This window comes from Vulpes lagopus, chromosome 7, assembly GCF_018345385.1.
Source record: "Vulpes lagopus strain Blue_001 chromosome 7, ASM1834538v1, whole genome shotgun sequence".
Lineage (NCBI taxonomy): Eukaryota > Metazoa > Chordata > Mammalia > Carnivora > Canidae > Vulpes > Vulpes lagopus.
The window spans coordinates 86,738,749-86,759,199 of record NC_054830.1 but is presented as its reverse complement, the minus strand read 5'-3'; the positions used below and the strand labels follow the sequence as shown (position 1 = coordinate 86,759,199).

Sequence of the window (20,451 nt, the reverse complement as noted above, 5' to 3'; positions counted from 1 at the left end):
TCTATATGTTTATGTACATTATTGGTATTTGTTGCTCTAAGGATTATAGTATACATCTTTAATGTATCACAATCTACTTCTAGGTGTCATCAATTGCTTCAGGTAAAATACATAGTAGCCTGGCAACAGTGTATTTCCATTTTTAGCCCCTAGCCCCCACCATCATCCTTCAGGGAGAGAGATGTAGCGAGTTATTGGCAAAGAAAACAGGAGTACAAAGGCATGGAAGCAATGGGAACCCTCTGTGATTAGAGAATTAAAGTTGTCCAGACTGGATGGAGCAAATACAGGAGAGAAATGGAAGAGAGGTTGAAGAAGTAATTAGAGAAATGATTTACAAGGGGCTTGTAAACTGTAATAAGCTGTTTTCACTATATCCTGAGGGCAACAGCAAGCCATGAAAGTGTTTTATGCAAAAGAGTGATATGATCAGATTTATATTTTGAGAAGATTAATCTCATTGCAGCATGAAAAATAGATTTGCAGGAGGGAAAAAGTTGAAACTCTTGCAGCTGTTGTATTAATTCCAGCCAGAATAAAAGTGGTCTCCATTAGGGTCATAAAAATAGGGTTGGGTAAATGGACAGATTGAAGGTGTGTTTTGAAGCAGAAAAGAAATGCTTTAGTTATACAGGGGTAGTAAGGGATGTAGGAGAGGAAGATGCCAAGATGATTTCTAGTGTTTTGTCAGCTGGATAAGGCTGGGTGTCATTCACTGAGATGACAAGCTTAAGGGCAGGTACAGGATGAGGAACTCCAGGTTTCCTCAAATGTCCATCAGTGGAACAACACAGGTGGGTTCTCTGGGCAACTTAATGATGTATTTTACTCCTTAACAATAATATTTTTCAAGTACTTTTAAAGTATTCCTTTGGTAGAGGAGGGAAAATATACTTTCTGTTCCACTTATAGAACTCTTCATGTTCAGGATAATAGTTGGATTACACACTCTGTACCCCTTAGTTTATTTTGAATTGATGGTAAAGAGTGTGTTATTTTTTTTAGAAATTCTACTGGAGAGTTTAATCTTCTCTGGCAGAGTTTGTCCAATCTGCATATCACCAGCTAGATAAGGAGGTAACTGGCATCCTCCTTCTGATTTATTTCAGTAATGCTTTAGGGAAAGTTTATTTTATTGCTTGGATCCCTTAATCTGGCTGAGTGTGTCTAACATATGGAATGACAGTATCTAATTCAGTCATAGATGCAATTTAACCAGAAAGGAGTGCGACTAAGAGGGATAGTATCTGCAAATTTTTCCTTAAAAATTGTGTTTTTTGTTTGTTTGTTTCAAAGTAAATGACCATCACAAAGAAGGATGGATAAGTACTTAACAAGCAGGCAGCAGACAAGCTCCCTTCAGACCTAGACTACCTTTCCTGTTCTGCTACTGCCTTTCTATGAGGCAGAAGTAGATACTTTGGGGCCATATCTCATCATAGTTCTTTTATGCACCTTGAAAACTGTGTAGGAAGGTTGTGCTTTATTGTTCTCATCACAAATATTTTTCATTTTTAGTCTAGAAGGGCCAACTGCTGACTCCATTTAGCTTTCACTGTCGGCAGAAGCCTTACAATCAAAGCTTTCTTGTCATGTCTGACTGTGACCAAGGTTTGACAAGATGAACTTTGTTTCATTAAGAATAAAGCAGGAACTAAAATCTGTAGGGAGCTGACTAGGGCCTTTCTATTAATTCTGATCAAAGGGGCTCTCAGGTACAATGATTATACCTTTCTAAACCTAGTATATGAAGTTGGATATTTTCATACTTATCCTTTTTGTGTGCTGGGTATTTATTTTACTGCTTGTCCTATTAATGTAAGAAAACAAAAACATCAGGAAGTAGACTTAAAGAAGGAAGAACAGAAATAGCAAAAATTTGGACCCAGAAATACCTGGCTCCAAGTCTAGGTTGGACTTTCGTTAGCTGTGGGACATAGGTAGGCTGATGATGGCTGTGATTCTTAACTCCTCTGTTAATTTGTGACTGACAGTAAAGCAGAATAAATGGGAGGATTAAGGATGGTACATGTAAGCTGCCTACTACATAAATAATAGTGGTCATTATCAATTTCTTTAATGGGATAATGGTTTGGTTTGTTGAGAAAGCATGGTAGAGAAAGACATGGATTTCCTCTGAGTACAGATCAGGAGAATATTGGAGAGAAATGTCCTCAAACAGATGACACAGTGATAAGAAGAAATGGAAAGCTTTAAGCAGCCTTCATTTAAAAAAAACAATAAAAGAAAGGGATGATAGTTGTGTGTGTGTTTTTTTAAAAAAAAAAAGTTTAAGAGAGAAATAGTTGTGTTGATAGATGATAAGGTAATGATAAATTGCTTATACTGGGAATTCTATGATTAATTTAGTTCTCTGGCAACTGAAAAGGGAACAATACAATAAATGGAAAGCACAGAAATCTCTAAACCTTCAAACTAGTTAATTTTTTAGGATAGGATTTTTTTTCTCAGTAAATCTATTTCTCAGTGGGGAGAGGTAGATGATGAGGGAGGTGGGGAAGAAAAAGAAAAGATGTAATGAATAAAAGTGTCCAAAATACAGCTAAGGTGATAACTTCAAGGTGTCTAAACTATAAATTCAGGAATACTGGTCTGTGGTAAAATCAGATCCCGAAGAGTTGTGAAAGTTGTTTAAAACATTTGAGAACTAAGAAATCAATTTTAGTGTAAATCTTGAAATTCACCAGGGTTACCTAAGTTCTTTGAAGGACCCCAAGTGAACTTGAGATTGAACCCCAAGGTACCTAACCTGGCAGGAAAAATTGGATTTGAACTTTCTACAGAATAAAATTTGTCCTTCTACAAAATCCAAAGCATTGTATTTTTACCTTTTTCTATTGACTCAATTTTGGTAGGGTGGAAATGGAAGCTTTTTAATATTGAGGCTCAATCTGAAGAGTATTCAAGGAGGAAATGAAAAAAGGTAACATGAAAGCCAGATTTGAAGGGCATCCATGGGGTTTTATGTTACAAGACACTATTTTTTAAACAAAAATCACAAATGTAATGATTAAATCACTCCGTGTCTCATGCTGGTAAGTGAACAGTTACCCACCATTGTAGATACCTCTCAATTTTAAGCAGATTACCAATTCTGTAAATAGCTGAAGATAGTATTTTGATCTCCATTTGCTTGGATAGAGACTGTTAGAATCTCACATTATCTATCTAGGATTCAAACCAAATGATAATTGCAAGTATCTATCTGTATGAAAATTAGCCATTAATATGATTTAATGCAATGAAATTAATATAAAATGGTTATTCAACTATTAAATTGAACAGGCAGGATTCAGATGTAGTCAGATAGGATCTTAGTTTTTTTTTTTTTCTCTCTCTCTCTATTGTCCCTTTATAATTGATTTAAGAGAGTTAAGGAGATCAGGAAACTTATTTAATGGGGCTTTTAAAGATAACCTATTGTCCTCTGGGACTGGCAGATTTTTAAACTGGTTCCTTTTATGGGGCAAATTCTGGAGCTCTTTGGGACTCACATGATCAAAGGATATCTCAGATGTAGTTCCCTTGATCTGGATGAATGAATCTCTATTCTGGGCTGATGAGTTAGTCTTGCCACCATCCCTAGGGATAATCACCTCAAGCTAGTTTTTGCTAAAGTCCCATTACCTTCCCAGCTGGCATTCTTTTTTTTTTTTTTTTTTTTTTTTTTTAATTTTTTATTTATTTATGATAGTCACAGAGACAGAGAGAGAGGCAGAGACACAGGCAGAGGGAGAAGCAGGCTCCATGCACCGGGAGCCCGATGTGGGAGTCGATCCCGGGTCTCCAGGATCGCGCCCTGAGCCAAAGGCAGGCGCCAAACCGCTGCGCCACCCAGGGATCCCCCCAGCTGGCATTCTTGAAGGGACTTCAGACAAGCCCTATACTGGCATGCTTATGTATGTTGCCCTCATTTTGCATAGGAAAACTCACTTGCCCAGAAAAACCCTGTCAATGCAGAATAATCCCAAGCAGCAGCAGCAGCTTCCTCTACTCTGCCATGAAAGAGGCTGTCTAAGCCTAATATTTATTCTCTATATTAGGCTGTCTAAGCCTAATATTTATTCTCTATATTCTCTATATTTATATGTATCTCTTAATCTATATTCTCTAGATTTCCCAGGAAGAAGTTGGAAATCATGATGTACCATTAACTACAGGTGGAAGACCAGTAAAACATTCTGTTGAAGCACTTTTGTTTCCATTTCAGGGGAAGCACCCTTCTTGCTCCTTGAGTCATTTGCTGAAGGTCAGATAGCCCTAGTCAATAATAGAGCTGCTATTTCTATGCAGAATTTTTTTAACTTCATGGACAGAGCTCTTAACTCTTATCTTGTGCTCCTTCTATCTTTTCTCACTAAATACAACTCATCTCAGATAGTAACTATTTAAACAACTAAAAAGTAATGCTTCCTTTTAAAATTTCCCCATCTTTCCCCAGGGCTATGCTTTGGTATCTTTTTTCATGGTTCTGAATCTGCTTTCCACTGGACTGTATCTATTTCAAAACATGAGTTCATTTTGTATTCAAGTGACTAGTAAACAATTAACAGAGCTTGTCCTAAGTCATTAATTAATAGTTTCTGTTTAATCTTTTCTCAAATTGGAGAGCCCTCTGTTCTTGTGATTATTTTCATCTCTTTGAAATGCAAATTATTTGCTCTTCTCCCACAGTTCTGAGTCTTTTGGCCTACATACTTGGACATACAGAATATGCACATTCTACTTAAACCTTTTAAAGATGAAAGTGCTTTTTGTCTAGCTTTGAGATCTCTCTTTGAAATTAATATTATTAAAGTTGGCTTACAATGCTGAGGGCCTCGAAAATGTGATATGCAATACTTCAGATCTGTAAGGCGGTATAAGGGAATGGCTAAGAGGACAGATATGTAAAATAAAAATGTGTTTAAGTCTTAATTCTTATTCTCACTTTTCTTACCTTTAAAATGGGAATTAAAGTAAGTATCCTACAGAGTCATTGTGAGAATATCATAATGCATATAAAGTCAGAGTTCCATATATGGTGGCTATTATTACTGTTATTTATTTGGAGAAAGGGAAATATTGCATATACTTAGACATACAAAATTTCTCAGCTGAAGGGAGCACTAAAAAATCTTTCCCTAATGGACACAATCACCTCAAGGGTTAGGCTGTCAGGAGGCACTGGATTAGCCTGTTAGATAGGTATTAAAGTCTGTTAACTATCTCGTTATCACAAATGAGAAAACTCAGGTAACCATAATCCAGGCCAAACAATCCTGCTAATAAGTCACTTAAGTCTGTCTCAAGGTACTGTTTAGAAAAAGCTATGAGATGCGTGCCTCACTTGGGAGTTAAAAACAAAAAGAAGGTCACCTGCCTATCTGCAGTGACTGCAGTCCTCAAGATCCACTCAGGCCATTCTCAATGAAATGTATGACCACAGAGGGCCACTACTTCTCTCACTACTTCCTAAGATTATTAAATTTTACTTGGGAAAAGAAAATCAAATGGCAGAGAATTGTGTTTGGTAGTTCAGATTCTCGAATTCTATCTAGTGCTCTATGAAAACCTGGACTCTTTAGAAGTGTGGGTCTTCATGAATGAAGGGGAGTCTGACTGGAGATTACCTGGTTTTAATTAGTTGGTGCTGAAGGCACCTAGACATTTTCTTTCTTATTTAAAGCTGTTCAGACAAGATAGCTGTCTTAAATCCCATCTGGAACATTCTGGATATGAACAAATAGAAATTTCTGTTGGCTTTTGTAACTGATAAACCTAGCAATCTCAGGGACTTAAACCAGTAGTTTATTAGTTCTGCTCCATTAAAACACTTAGGGACTTGTGCCTGTATGTTTTATGTCTCCCCACTTTTCTCGCTCTTTGAAGTCCTTTTCATTCCATAAGGAGAAAGGAAAAGGACTATAGGTGAGAGAGCCAGACCTGACAATAACACTCATATTTCTGCTAACATTTCATTAGCCAGAACTTGGTCATGAGGGTATGTCTAATTTCTGATAACATTTCATTAGCCAGAACTCGGACATGAGGGTATGTCTAACTGCACAGGAGGCTGGCAAATGGGTTTTGTAAGCAAGCAACCATTCTCTCCTGAAAACAAATATAAACTGATATTAGGTATCAATCTAGTATGTAAGGCTATATTAAAGTTTCTATTATTTGCTTATTTATAAGTTATTCTGGAAAAGATTTAGGCGTTTGGAAAATTACTTCGTTATACTTTATCATCTATCTAAAATAATTGATGCAATTTTGCATCCAGCTGATTTTTTTTTTTACATATTAGCAAAACAAACATAATCATGTCCTGACACACTAAGGTTCAACTGTGGCATGTATTGATGTCTCCATTTTTGTCAGAGAATTGCATCTAAAATTTCCACTTACCTCTTAATTCATACTAAGTAATTATTAGGTTCCTAGGTGACAGGAATTTTATCATGTTTCTAGCTACTTTCTAGATGAGAAAATGAAGACAAAATGCAGCTTAAAAAAAGCTGTACAGTATACAGACTAAGCAAGAACATGTAATTTTTATATCCCAAGACATTCATAACAGATTTTAGCTTCTAAGTAGGTATTTGTAGACTTTCTTATTTTAGCAACGGATGACTGCCAAGTAATTGCTTAAAATCCCTCCACGAAAGAGTGGGAAACTATCAAAGAAAAAAGTATATTTAATTCAACTCAATAAACACATACTAGGTACCTTCTTTATGCAAGGCAGAGTTGGGGACATAGGAGTAAATGCAATTCTTGTTTTCAAACAGTTGGTAGTGTAGTAGGGAAATTCTGTCCAGTAAACAAATTAATGATAGTAACATCATTCTCCCAAGTTGGAATCAAATTATAACTTTAAACATCAAAGATATGTTGTGGGATCCCTGGGTGGCGCAGCAGTTTGGCGCCTGCCTTTGGCCCAGGGCACGATCCTGGAGACCCGGGATCGAGTCCCGCGTCGGGCTCCCGGTGCATGGAGCCTGCTTCTCCCTCTGCCTATGTCTCTGCCTCTCTCTCTCTCTGTGACTATCATAAATAAAAAATTAAAAAAAAGACACATTTTATTACATTATTTAAAAATAAATTGAAATATCGCATAAAACCATGTCCCATCACGGAGAAATAATTTGCTTATCTGTGATTCATCTTCTTAAATTGACCATTTATTACAAGCATTAAAACTATTGTTATGGGAGATATTTTATTTGAAAGCTTTTTATATAGAAAACGTAAAGTAAAAAAAGTGGGATATGAATTTTTATCTGTATTATGACTATAATGAAGGGAAAAATACCCTTAAGCATTGAAAAAGTGTTAAGTGTTAGAATATCCTTTACTTGTAGCACAATCCATCAATTCTGTTTGTTTCTTGTTCAACAGATATTTTCCATGTACATTATATTACACTACTCTGGAAAAAACAAACAGAACATAAAAGCATGATGTAAAGGGACGCCTGGGTGGCTCAGCGGTTTAGCGTCGCCTTCAGCCCAGGGACATGATCCTGGAGACCCTGGATCAAGTCCCACGTTGGGCTCCCTGCAGGGAGCCTGCTTCTCCCTCTGCCTGTGTCTCTGCCTCTCTATCTCTATGTGTCTCTCATGAATAAATAAATAAAATTAAATTAAAAAGCATGATGTAAAACCTCTGAAATTCAATAACAGTAAACTTCTATGCTGGTAGACATGGCCTGCTATGCCGTTCTTCAGTTATTTAAATGGCCACCTTCTAAAGTTAGGGCAGAATGTAAGTCCCCTTTTTGGTTAATGTTTCTATTTTCACCATGAATATGCTAGTGCTTTGTCTCCACCTTAGGCTTTCCCACTGTGTATTAAGTATGTGCCTGTTTTTTAAATATTTATTTATTTATTTATTTTTAAAAAATTTATTTAAATTTATGTATTTTTTATGTGCCTGTTTTATCTACTTTAGTAGAATCTATGTTCTTGGAGTTGTACCTAAGTGCCTTCTCGGAATAGCAGTTCTTGACCGTGGTATCTCCAAACTGCATCTATGGAGTAAGTTAGTGAGAAAGGACTCCAAGTTATGGATGCTAGAAAAGGAAGTACATATAAGCCTCAGCCTGATCTGTGCAGTAGCTCTTTTTATGTGTGAATATAAATTGTATTGCCTAAGAGTCTCCTGAAGGAAGAAAGGGGGAGGACAGTGCTCTTTTGTCCAGCCCAGTACCTAGAGCAGTGGAAGCGGCATGCCTCTGCTGCTAGGTGAGAGCACTAGCACAATATTTCCAAATGTCACTCCTGTTACCACTGTCATCACTTTTGTTGATTTAGAGTGTCACTTGTCCTATTTACTGTACAATTTTAAATAGAGAATCAGAATTGAAATTAATAAATGGAAAGGCATTAAAACATTTCTATGATGGAAACAAAATAATGTTATGTTCTAGCTAAAATTTCTTATCTTCCAGAGCTCTGCACCAGAGACCTGCTCTCCATTTGGGAATGCGGAGTTAGGTGTTCACACCGAGGCTCCTCACTGTAATCAGAGGATAGACATTAAACTTAAAAGGGAATAACTTTATGCTTATTAATTCAGGGTTACTAACCATTTTGTGCCACCTTAAATCAGAGCCCCACATTGGAATGCATCTCACACTTTGGGAAATAGATGAAAGATTTATGAAACAGCCTTCTCGGTTTTGATACTGAATTTGTCAGGATGCTGTAAGAGCAGTAAGGGAGTCAAACATCTAACAAATGTTGGAATAGAGACTCACACTCAGCCCTCTGTCAGCGGCACTCTCAACCTTCTACCCACCCATCTTCCTCTGACTCTCTCTTTCCACTACAGATCTGGGCATCTCTTTTCATCTTATTGTTTGGCATCAATTGCTACAGATAGAGTATTAGTAAATATTCTTCTTTCATTTGAGTTATTTCTAATGAGAGAACAGAGAAATTACAACTTAATTGATTTATTGGTTGCTTTCTTTCAGTTGAAAATATATACAAAGGGATGAGAAGTAGTGTGTGTGTGTGTGTATGAATACATGTGTGTATTTGAGTTGATACCTATGTATCTCTTTGGAGATTATACACACATACATGCTATAAATATTATACACTATACATGGTATATAGTATATATAGTATAGATTATGTGTTTACATACATATATATACTTTGTGTATGTAGTCACACATATCAGAGAAGTTTGTATTTGCCAGTTTATTTGTATTTTGATAAACATTTCTAGAATTGTAGGGAATCACATTGTCTTAAATATTATATTTACCCTCATGCAATATACATGCTAATTATCCTCATCTGGATAAATTGTCTTGAAAGAAAACTAATAAATGGCTTAGCAAACTGAAATTTTCATGCAAAAAGTTGCAGTCAAAAACAAAGTATGAAAGAGCTCAGTGTATAAAAGAGCTTACATAAGGTAATGAATTTTAGCAATTCTAACTTCGCTTTATGGAAAACAATGTCATTTGAGGTTTTAGCTCAAGCATTGCGGGGGTATAGTTTACATGTGAGACCTTGAGTATCTATTTGAAACCTTGAGTATTTAGAATCAAGTGAAATCTTAGTTTGATTTTTGGATAAGAAATCTAATTTAATAATTTACCTAATAATGTGTGGCCAGAAAAAAAAGGCAGCATTAACTACATTTCTGGCACAAATTATTTATAGGCCTTATTAAGTATTATCCTATTCTATATTTCAAAATAATGATAAAAAGTCTGACATGCTTACTTTCATATGCATTATATTATTCATTCCTCAAAACAACCTCCTCTGTGATAGGATCTGTTTTCATTACCATTTTATATAAATAGGGAAACTGAGTCTCTAGGTGAATTTACTTGTAGAGAGTTATACAAAAAGAAGCAGTAGAAGTAGGATTTAAACTAAGGTCTTTCTGGCTCTAAAGCCCAAGTTACTCTGTTAAAAACAACTCTTGGTGATAAGTGGTATTATTTCCTTAGCTGAATATGCAACTGGAACTTAGGAAAGTCTGAGTAACTAGATAAAGGCCATTCATGTAGTGAGTGGTAGGGCCAGGATTCTAGCCCAAGTCTGTCACTGACTCCATAGCCTCACTGAACCTCCTCTACCCATCTCTACGCAGATATACAATCTGCCATAGCAGAGGAACAAAGAACTGCTCTCTCTCAACATCTCTTATAGATTAAATAAGTAACACTCATTATGTAATTTATTGGTTTTAGCTTTGCTAACATCCTATAATGTTGTATTAATATTGCATGTTCTCAGCATGGCAAAACTCAAGGTGGGAAATAAATCCTAGGTTTCCTACAGATTGACCATAGAATATACCACCCAAACCGGGACACTTCTGTGAAGGGGTGAGAGCACTCTTCTGAATAATGCTGGGCACCATGTGAAAAACCTAGACTGTCCCAGGCCAAGGCAGATCTATGATCACTGTCCTGGGAGCATGTAGATTTCCCCCCTTATAGTTATTATGCTGGTGTTTTCCTTGGGTTCTAGTGTTTTGCTATAACAATTTTTTTCTAGTTGATGCTGATCTCAAAACTAATTGAGTACTTTCAACAAAAATCTGGAAAACAATGTTTCTTTGATCTTAACTGATATAGTTTTAGAAAAAAAATTGTCAATGATCAGTTCAAAGATCTGGGGTTAGAATCAAGAAAATTCGCCTATCTTTTGAGAGCTAGGCTATCTTTACAGCCAGAAGATTGTAACAGTAAGGAGTTTGTATTTTATCCCCAACAAAACATCACTGATTTTTGTGCTCTGTATTTGCTCTGAGAAGAGTGATACTTAGGCATTCTGTTAACCCTTGAGGAAATATGTTGCTTTGACTCTCAATTGTTGTTCTGAAGTCCAATGTGAAAACTTTTGTATAGTGGGCTGTGCTATTTTCATATCAACCATGTTATAATTAGGGGCTGAGTTCATGCTCAAAGACTTGGAATTCACAACCAATCATCAAGAAATCATAGACATAATGGTATGCCATGGAAACAGAGACACATCATGGAAACAGCATGGAAAGGCTCCAATGCCTGATCTTGCAACTGCTGATTAACTACGTTAATCATGGCATTTAAACTCAGGGAGCTTGTTTCCTAAGGTCAAGGATAATACGTGTTTTTCAACTATTTGTTGAGATTTTTAAATGAGTAGAAGCACAGAACATAGTTGGCATGTAGGAAGCCCTTAGCAAATCTTGTTTCTCCTTTTCTTTTTACTTAGAATAGCAGAGTCACCCCCTAAGTTTTATAACTACACCGTATAACTGCATTTTTCACATCAATCACATAAAATGTCACTATCTTTTATTTTCCCTCCCTCCATTTTCCTTTTTTTCTTTCTTCCTTCTCTCCCTCCTTCCCTTCTTAAAGATTTAAGGTAGCCAACATGTCATAAAATGAACTTACTATACATTGAAAATTCTTGGACAGAATTAGAAATTTGACCTTTTAAAAATCATTAGCTAATTGGTATGAGTCACGTTTGTAATGCCTTTGGAGAAAGATTTCAATGACCACATCTCACTTAAAGAATCTGCAAATGGACAATATATTTTCCTCTGGAGGATAAAATTCTGTGTAGCAAATACACACATGAATATTAACTTTAGATAAAATGCTCTTCAAAATTAGTTTGATTCTTTAAAAGCAAATAAATATTAGGGCATGTAAATATTTAAGTCCTTTACTATCCTTAGATGGAAACTTCTGTATTAGTGTTCATCTTTGTTTTATTTTCTTGTTCTTCTTCTCCTTCTTTTCCTTCTTTTGACACTTACCCTATGGCCTTCAGTGATGGGTCTTAGAATAGAACCAAAGTCACAAAAGGATTTATAAAAAGTGAAAAAGGTATGGAGGTAAAAGAAAGATGGAGTAGTCGAAGAATCAAATTCCTTTGTCTTAGGTTAGGAGATGATGAGGGCATTTAAGGATTTATTGTATGAATTTGATTTTTCAGTACTTTTTAGCATCAGCAGCTGGGTTCCAGTAATTGAACACTGATTACTGTGTAAAGAAGTGAAAAATAGATGTTAATTAGATAAAATTGCCTGAAGAGAACAGCTACATCTGAGAAACCTGGGACACAAGAAAGACTTTCTACAAGTTTAACAAGAGAATGTTCCCCTTCCTCATCCCAAATCCTCCTTTCTCTATCCATTCAAAAATCCTCCTAAAAATCCTCCACCAACCTTTGTCTGTCGTGAGCAAGTCATTGCTCCAGAGTACATCGCATGGAGTAACCACTGACCCATACAGGATGGAAACCTTGTGATTTGAACTTGATTCACCACTACCACTTATATCTTTTCAGCAATGAGGTCAATTTAAAGAATGAAAGGCTTTACTGTCTTGCTTATGCAATTGGAAATCTTGGTATTTCCAGGGAGAGACTTGGCTTTGTACTTTCTGGTCTCAGGCTGCCATGGTGAAGATTCAGGGGAGATGTTGCCCAGAACTGTAGAACTGTAGTCCTCAATGATGAACTCCATCTGGGTCTCTTTCCATTATTCCCGGGATTAAGGAAAACAGCACCCATGGGAGAGCTTTTATTTCTCTGCAATTTTGAGGTAGGAGTTTTACAGGTCTTTAGAGAAAGTTTTTTGGGGTCTTTTGAGTGCTGATGGTGGGCAGCATCAGTATAGTTTTGTAGAATGACAGCAATGTGTGAAAACATAGGGCAGAGTCAACTTCCTGTTGTGTTACCAAAGGCCTGTAGGTACTATTGGGACAACGTGAAAGCCCTTGAAAAACCTTCAACACCATCCACACAGTGCTAGTCACCATAACTGTGTTCATTGCCACATAGTAGTACATGCTTTTACTGAGGAATTATCATAGTACTAAAAGTCCCCAGGGTAAAAACACTATTCTAAGGACCAAATTGAATTCTTGACCATCAACAGTAGGGATTAACAGGGAGCAGGTTACTGACATAAAGGGTTAATATCCAAAAAATATAAAGAACTTACACATCTCAACATCCAAGCAACAAATAATTCAATTAAAAATGGGCAGACACATGAACAGACATTTCTCCAAAGAGAACATATAGTTGGCCAACAGACACATGAAAAGATGCTCAACTTTGCTCATCCTCAGGGAAATGCAAATCAAAATTATAACGAAATGTCACCTCACACCTCTCAGAATGGCTAAAATCAAAAACACAAGAAAAAACAAGTGTGGGCAAGGATGTGAAGAAAAATAAACCCTCTTGCACTGTTGGTAGGAATGCAAACTGGTGCAGCTACTTTAGAAGACAGTATGGAGTTTCCTCAAAAAATGAAAAATAGAACTACCCTATGATCCAGTAATTGCACTAATGGGTTTTTACTCAAAGAATACGGAAACACTAATTCAAACAGATATTGAACCTCTATGTTTATTGCAGCATGATTTACAATAGCCAAATTATGGAAGCAGCCCAAGTGACTGATGAATGGACAAAGAAGAGGTGGTCTGTATACACACACACACACACACACACACAAATGGAATATTATTCAGCCATAAAAGAAAGGAAATATTGCCATTTGTAACAACACGGATGGACCTAAAGGGTACAATGCTAAGCGAAATAAGCTAGTCAGAGAAAGACAAATACCATATGATTTCACTCATACGTGGAGTTTAACAAAGCAAACAGGCATAGGTAAAATAAAAAGAGACAAATCAGAAAACAGATTCTTAAATATAGAGAACAAACAGATAGTTGGTTACCAGATGGGAGATGGGTGAGGTATCACTGAAATAGGTAAAGGGAATTAAGAGGACACTTATCTCAATGAGCATTAAATAATGTATGGAATTGTTGAATCACTATATTTTATACCTGAAATTTAATATCATACTGTATGTTAACTATACTGGAATTAAAAAAATAGCAGAGTAGGTAATTCAAATACTACTAAATGCATTTAATGTACTCAAAAATTGAAACTGCAGCCATCAGTAATGTGGGTAAAGTTCCTTGTTTATCATTTTAGGGAATGAAAGGATCAATAGGTTGAGATTATTTATACATTTGTCCTAATTGTGTAGAGAATTCCAAGCCTATTAAATGCTAAAGAACTTCAAAATGTGACTTGATTTTAGGAAATGCTACAAGAGTCAAAGACAAACTTAGAAGCACTATGTTAACTTATCAAACCTACCCCAGACACACTCCACATTCTTCATTCTGTTGCCAGAGGAGTTATTTAACAAATCGTGACTTCTGATTGGCATTCTAGGGCTCTAAAAATGAGGACCTTGGGGCATCTTTTCCTAATCATGTGTTTAGCTTTAGGGACTTTAACTACAGAAATAATTATTTAGATATTTAATAGCAAAGGGATGAGATAAATTCTGTGTGTCTAATCCACATTTTTGGTTACTGGCAAGAATTCAGTGATTAAAGTTAAGTCAATATTATGATTAACATTATATTTAATGTGTTAGTAATGTACTACTTAAAATATCTTTCTTCTTAAAAGTCTCTATTAAGGAAAAACGTGTGTATTTGGTTTGGGGTATAAGACCTACTGGAATAGTGGTATGCTGGGAAGTGTTTAACAAGCTATTCTCTAGAGAAAAGAATCTGTATTTTACTTTTTGCTGATTTTCATGGTGTAAATACTCCCACCAGGGCCAATTTCCAGTTGACAATGTGTTATCAGCACATTTATAGAATATGTGAAAAATTAACAATTGACTTTTGCAAAACTGGTGTTGGATCCATCACACAAAGTAAATGGACCCAACTACTTTAAAGTAAATAGCTCACACGTGCACGCGCTCTCTCTCTCATATATATATGTATATGTATATATATATATATATATATATATATATATATATATAACTAGGGAACTATTTTATATGTTGTGTACAATTTTCTATATCAATTTTATGTGACTCACTATACATTTAAAAAATTATTATTGGGCACATGGGTACCTGGCTGGCTCAGTCAGAAGAGCATGTGACTCTTGGTCATGAGTACCATGTTGGGTGTAGAGATTACTTAAACAATAAATTTTAAAAATTGTTATTGGCCACAAAATACTGGTATGCCTCATTTTACAAAACTATTTCTATACAGCTGCAAGTGATTTGAAATTTTCTCAAATTCATTACCGAGAAACTAACAAAAGGACTTTTATTTGCATTTCTTAAAATGAAAATTTCTTCTGTCAAAAAAAGTACATGTTTGTCTTTTGTGTTATTACATTTCCCATCTGGGAGCTATGAAGTAAGTGAGAGAGGCTCTCAATCAAATTTGGTGCTGAGGGTTGAAAGCAAGTGTCTATTAGGCCTTTTCTTGAGGACTGGAAGATAGCACAGACTGCCAGGTAAGTCTATGGGTTCTGGAGTTAGGTGGGTTCTACCGCTAACCATCTGAATGAATGAAGCTGGGGATGTTACTAAACCTGTCTGCCTCAATTTTCTCTTTGTAAACTAAGATAATAGTATCTGCCTCATATAACTATTTGGAGGCTTAGATAAGTTAGTACATGTAAATGACTGAAACAGACCCTGCAACCTACAGATTGCTGTTTTTATGGCCATTTTAGGTTTTATTTTGGGAAGACACTTAAGCTAGGAGTGTCCAAGTTAATAATGCTTTGGATCACTGGTTCTCCAAATAGAGGGGCCAGCAATCTGTGTACAAGTCCCGCAGGTAATTCCCATACACACTTGAGTGTGAGGATCACTGTTTGAGATTACCACCAGAAACTCCTATGTTCTAGAAAAGCCAGTGTTCTTCCCAGAGGACTTTACTCATCATCTGAAGATTATCTGCACCAGAATCACCAGTGGAGTTTGCTTAAAATGATCCAAATTATGAGAAAATACTTAACTATGTCTTTGTATGTGAATAAAAAGCCTGGAAGAACATAAAGATGATATTGGTTCCTGGGGAGGAAACTGGGTAGGTGAGAGGAAGAGGAGGAGAAAAAAAAAAATATATATATATATTCCATTCTTGTCTCTTTTGAATTTTAAAGGATACACAATTTAAAAATTAAATACTGAAGTTAATAGACCTAGAATCATATAGATGTGTGAATTTTACCCAGAGGATATTCGGTTAGAACCCAGAATAGAACCTGCCAGATCAGGGCACTTGGGAAGCTCAGTGGTTGAGCATTTGCCTTTGGCTCAGGTCATGATTCCAGGGTTTTGGGATCAAGTCCTGCATCTCCCTCTACCTATGTCTCTGGCTCTTTCTCTCTCTGTGTGTGTCTCTCATGAATAAATAAATAAAATCTTAAAAAAAAAGAACCTACCAGATCAGAATCCTGTGGGAGACTTCAAGAATCTCCATGTAGTTGTCTTGGTTATCATGGTAATACGCAGGCAGAAACCTACCTTACCCATTGCTAATTTCCATGGTGTAAGAACCCCCACTGTGGTCAAGTTCCAGGCATGCTGGAGGTTTGATGTTTAATTAATTGCTCATTTCACTAGACCAATGGACAAAAGGAGACCTCTCCATGTGTGGATAGATGGAAGACATTATAATGGCTTGTATCACTTGGAAAGCCTTGATTATAATAGGACTATTGTATAGGAGACATGGATTCTACTGTAGCCTGCCACTAACAGGATAACGGGGTAAGACCTTTACCTTTTCCATCCCTGAGTTTCCTTATCTATCAAGTGGAGGCATTAAAAACTGTTTTATGGATATAACTGAGTCAAATGAGATTAGATTTGACACAATTTCTAAAGTACAAAGTTAATATAAAAGGTAATTAAATCTGGCATTGATTGATTGCACATTATTGACATTTTAATAACATTTAGAATCTAGTTGGGGCAGAAATCCTTTACAGAAAAAATGGGACATGAGTTTCTAAATAATTTAAAAATTGTACAAAATTTATGTCTAAAAATCTATTTCTCCCAATAACAAAATGCAGAGAAGATTAATTGCCTGTCTTTAATCCCATTCAGGCTGTACGAAGTATGTGGATTTTATAGTAGCTCTATTACTATGAAAGAGTTTATTATTCCAACAGAACTGGACATATTTGACTTAAATTGATCTACAGTGCCCTTGCCAAAAGAAAAGCATTCACTTTATCTGAATTATTATTAATTAGCTTCCTGCAGGCTGTAAAGTTGCCACGTGTGTAAACCTGCTCAAACATGAGGCGGAAATTAATGAAGCAATGGAATAAGTATAGGCTAGGTGTTTTTCCTTCCAGGCACACAGCCTGCCTTCCTGTCCTTTGCTGCAGCAGATAAAGCTAGCATCTGTCTGAGTACTACATGGAAGCTGCTTGGCCTTCTCGCAGGACACATTCTCAACATCTCTGCCTCAAATGGAACTGAACTTATTCTCACCAGATATTAAATTCTTCCTTATTTTTTTTTTTTAGTAGACTCCACATCCACTGTGGGGCCCAATGTGGGACTTGAACACCTGACCCTGAGAACAAGACCTGAGTAGAGATCGAGTTGGATATTCAACCAATCAAGCCATCCAGGTACCGCTGTAGTTACAAAGCAGAGTTCCTTCTTCTTTGCAACAGCACCGTTACCTCACGATTTGAATTGAACTACTCCTTTCTATTTAGGTAGGTCCAGCATTTGCTTTTACATAGAATAGTTTTTGAGACCTAATGGCCTAAATGAAGAAAGCTGCTTGATAATAAAATAATAGCTATAATCTATATACCAAACACTGTGCTGGGTTCTTTGCACGTATCATTGGATTTATTCATCACCTCTCTATGAAGGAGGAACTGCTGTTATCCCTTTTGACACACGAGACAACTGATTCTCAGAGCCCTTTGGAAATGTGCCTGATGTCACAGACTAGTAATAGGTCTGGCTCTATCATTTCTACTTTTATCCACTGCACTATATATGGCCCCTTCTTTCTAAAAGGAGACCACTCAAAACTTGATCTTCATTTTTTAAAGGGATAAAATTGTACGTAGGAGATTCACTAGGTTGTAGGAAGATACGAATTTAAATTTTGTACCTTTAGAGTTCCTGAGTGAGTATACAGTAGGCCAGCAGTCAGCCTAGCTGGGAAAGAATTACTTTTGTGACAGTAATACTATGAGCTCCACCACCCCCATGATATTTTACAGAACCTTCTGTATACTTTTTTGATCTAAGTTTGGTTCCAAGCACATAAATCTCTGAGAAATCTCGTGAGAAGATCCCACTTAAGGCAGCAACAAAGATGCCTGTTGCAAACAACTTTTCATGTAAAAGGAAAAAGAATGAATTTGAAACAAATACCTGAAAATTCTTAAGATGCTCTCTCTCAATAATTTTGCAGTATTCATGGAAATGGTCACTAAGCATCAAGATAAAATGTGGACATTGTCTACATTTTCAAAAAGTGGAAGACCAAAAGGAGGAAAGATGCTCAAGGTTATACCATAGAGAAAAGGCATGAAGAGGCACTTTACTGTCACTCCTACTGGTAAGAATCTGAGAATTAAACCTTCCTGGACAACTGGGCAAGCTTCAGTGGCTGAGAATATTCACGCCCTTCTGGATGACTAATTCATTACTTCAGGAGGTATAGAACTGGATGAGCACCCAGCAGTTTTTTGCGGTGGCTTCCCCTTATCTCCTCAATAGAAAATTATTTTTTGCTTTGGCACTTCCCCGGGTTACCATGACTCCCAAGCTACTAGTGTAAATAAAAATAAACTATTCAGGAGTGTCCATTACAAATGATACATTCTAGGGAGAGCTCTTGACTACATATCCTCAGAAAACAAGCTTTCTTGGAAATAAAGGAATGTGAGTATGAAAAACAGCAGCATTATCACTATACACTTTTTAAATATTTACTACTGTGTTAGTGAAATATTTAAAGTGATTATCTGAACTGCTCCCCCACCCCCATCACAGGGGAGCCTGAATATGTCACCGCCTGATACAACTGCCTGACAATCTCACGTTGCCATAATGCTTTCCAGAAAACAATTCATGCTGAAGAGTGAATGCAACTGTTTTTATTTTTTAATAGGAAAGAAATAGATCTCAAATTAAGTAAGTGCTGAGCCTAGGCATTAAGAGATGCAGCAAGCTGTTTGCCCCAGATTCGAGCTCTGCAAACAAGCCCCAGTAGGCTTCTCTGAAAACATCATTTTTGTTTCACTTGAGTGTGTGCTTGACTGCTTTTAGCTCCCTCTTCCTGGATAGGGTCACTGGAAAGAACAGCTAATAAAAGAGCCCCTCAGACCTGGCTACACAGTGTGTGTTGTTTGTCCCTTGCACCCTTTGCTCCTGGGATGGGATATGAGCGCACTTCATCTCCAGATTTATCTTTAGCAGTGATTCTGTCCTGAATTCTAAAACTTCAGGCTTCTTTGGATTCTAAATGAGCCATCTTTAGCTGAACTGCAATTCAATGCAACAGATACCTTGGAGGATATTGAGTGTGTGGCTGAAAGTAGACTAAGCAGGTCCTATGCTAGATTTTATTTCTTAATCAAGTGTCTCCTAAGCTGATTTATAATTTTCTTTAATATAACATCTAGCAGCAAGGCCTAAGACACTGTCAAGTAGCTCTGTAAAACTGGTACACATATTCTACTAATACCTAATGATACAAAATTGAAAAATAGAAAAATGCAGAAAAGTAGTTCTTTTGGACTCACACTCAACCTCAAGAGCTTACTATATCCATACACTGTTGCTGAGCACTTTACACATCCTCTGACAACCCTCAGAGACAGCAGTATCTCGATTTTATAGAAGAACCCAAGGCTGATAGAAATGAAGTCACTTGTTCAAGGTGATTTATGAAGCTAGTAAGTGGTAAGACTAGAATTTGAAAGTTGGTCAATCCTGTTCTAAACTCCATGCACTTAGTTGCTGAACCAGACTTGGGAAATACACTTCACATTGTGAATAATTGGAATCTGTGGGAATGGCTGCCTAAGCACGAGATTGAGATGGCTTCTGGGGCTGAGTACATGGAATTGACAAGGAGGAGAATTAGCACCATCAGCAGTGCAAGGTTAGTGGCAATTCTTGTGCCAGGATTTGCCATCCTTACTTCGTTTTACTATCCCTCAGTCTCTAATCTCTATGTCCTATTTCAGTTTCTCGTGAGTTTCACATCTGGGAAAGGAAATGTAGATGCAAAGACCAATGGTTGGTATCCTCCTGGCCTTTGTGTTACTTGGTGATCTTGGGGATTGTCACTTAGTCTGTTTCTTATATGTGATTTGAAAAAAATAAAATTGGATGCTCTTTGCTTCTGTGTATAAATACATATTTTAAAATGGTCACACTGAGTAGCTTTTCAATTGTCCATGATTTTGTTTCATATTGTTTGAGTCTCCTTCTTTAGTAATCTACCTGAATAAAAAGAGAAAATAGAGAAGTACAATAAAATATATAATCTTTACATAAAGCAGAATCTTGCATTTACTTCCCTTCTAGCTCACCTCTGCAATGCCTCAAAAATT

At 36.6% G+C, this 20,451-nt stretch overlaps 1 protein-coding gene and 1 long non-coding RNA gene across 4 annotated transcripts in view; one reads left to right on the top strand and one right to left on the bottom strand.

The window, feature by feature from the left end:
- Nucleotides 1–20,451, bottom strand: part of LINGO2 (leucine rich repeat and Ig domain containing 2) — a 1,121,960-nt gene that overhangs the window by 6,245 nt on the left and 1,095,264 nt on the right. The gene's annotated exons all lie outside the window — the stretch shown is intronic.
- LOC121494202 lies at nt 12,554–20,294 on the top strand. Its single transcript, XR_005988763.1, has 4 exons — nt 12,554–12,582; nt 16,469–16,615; nt 17,386–17,583; nt 18,300–20,294. It is a non-coding gene; the product is annotated as an uncharacterized LOC121494202 (long non-coding RNA).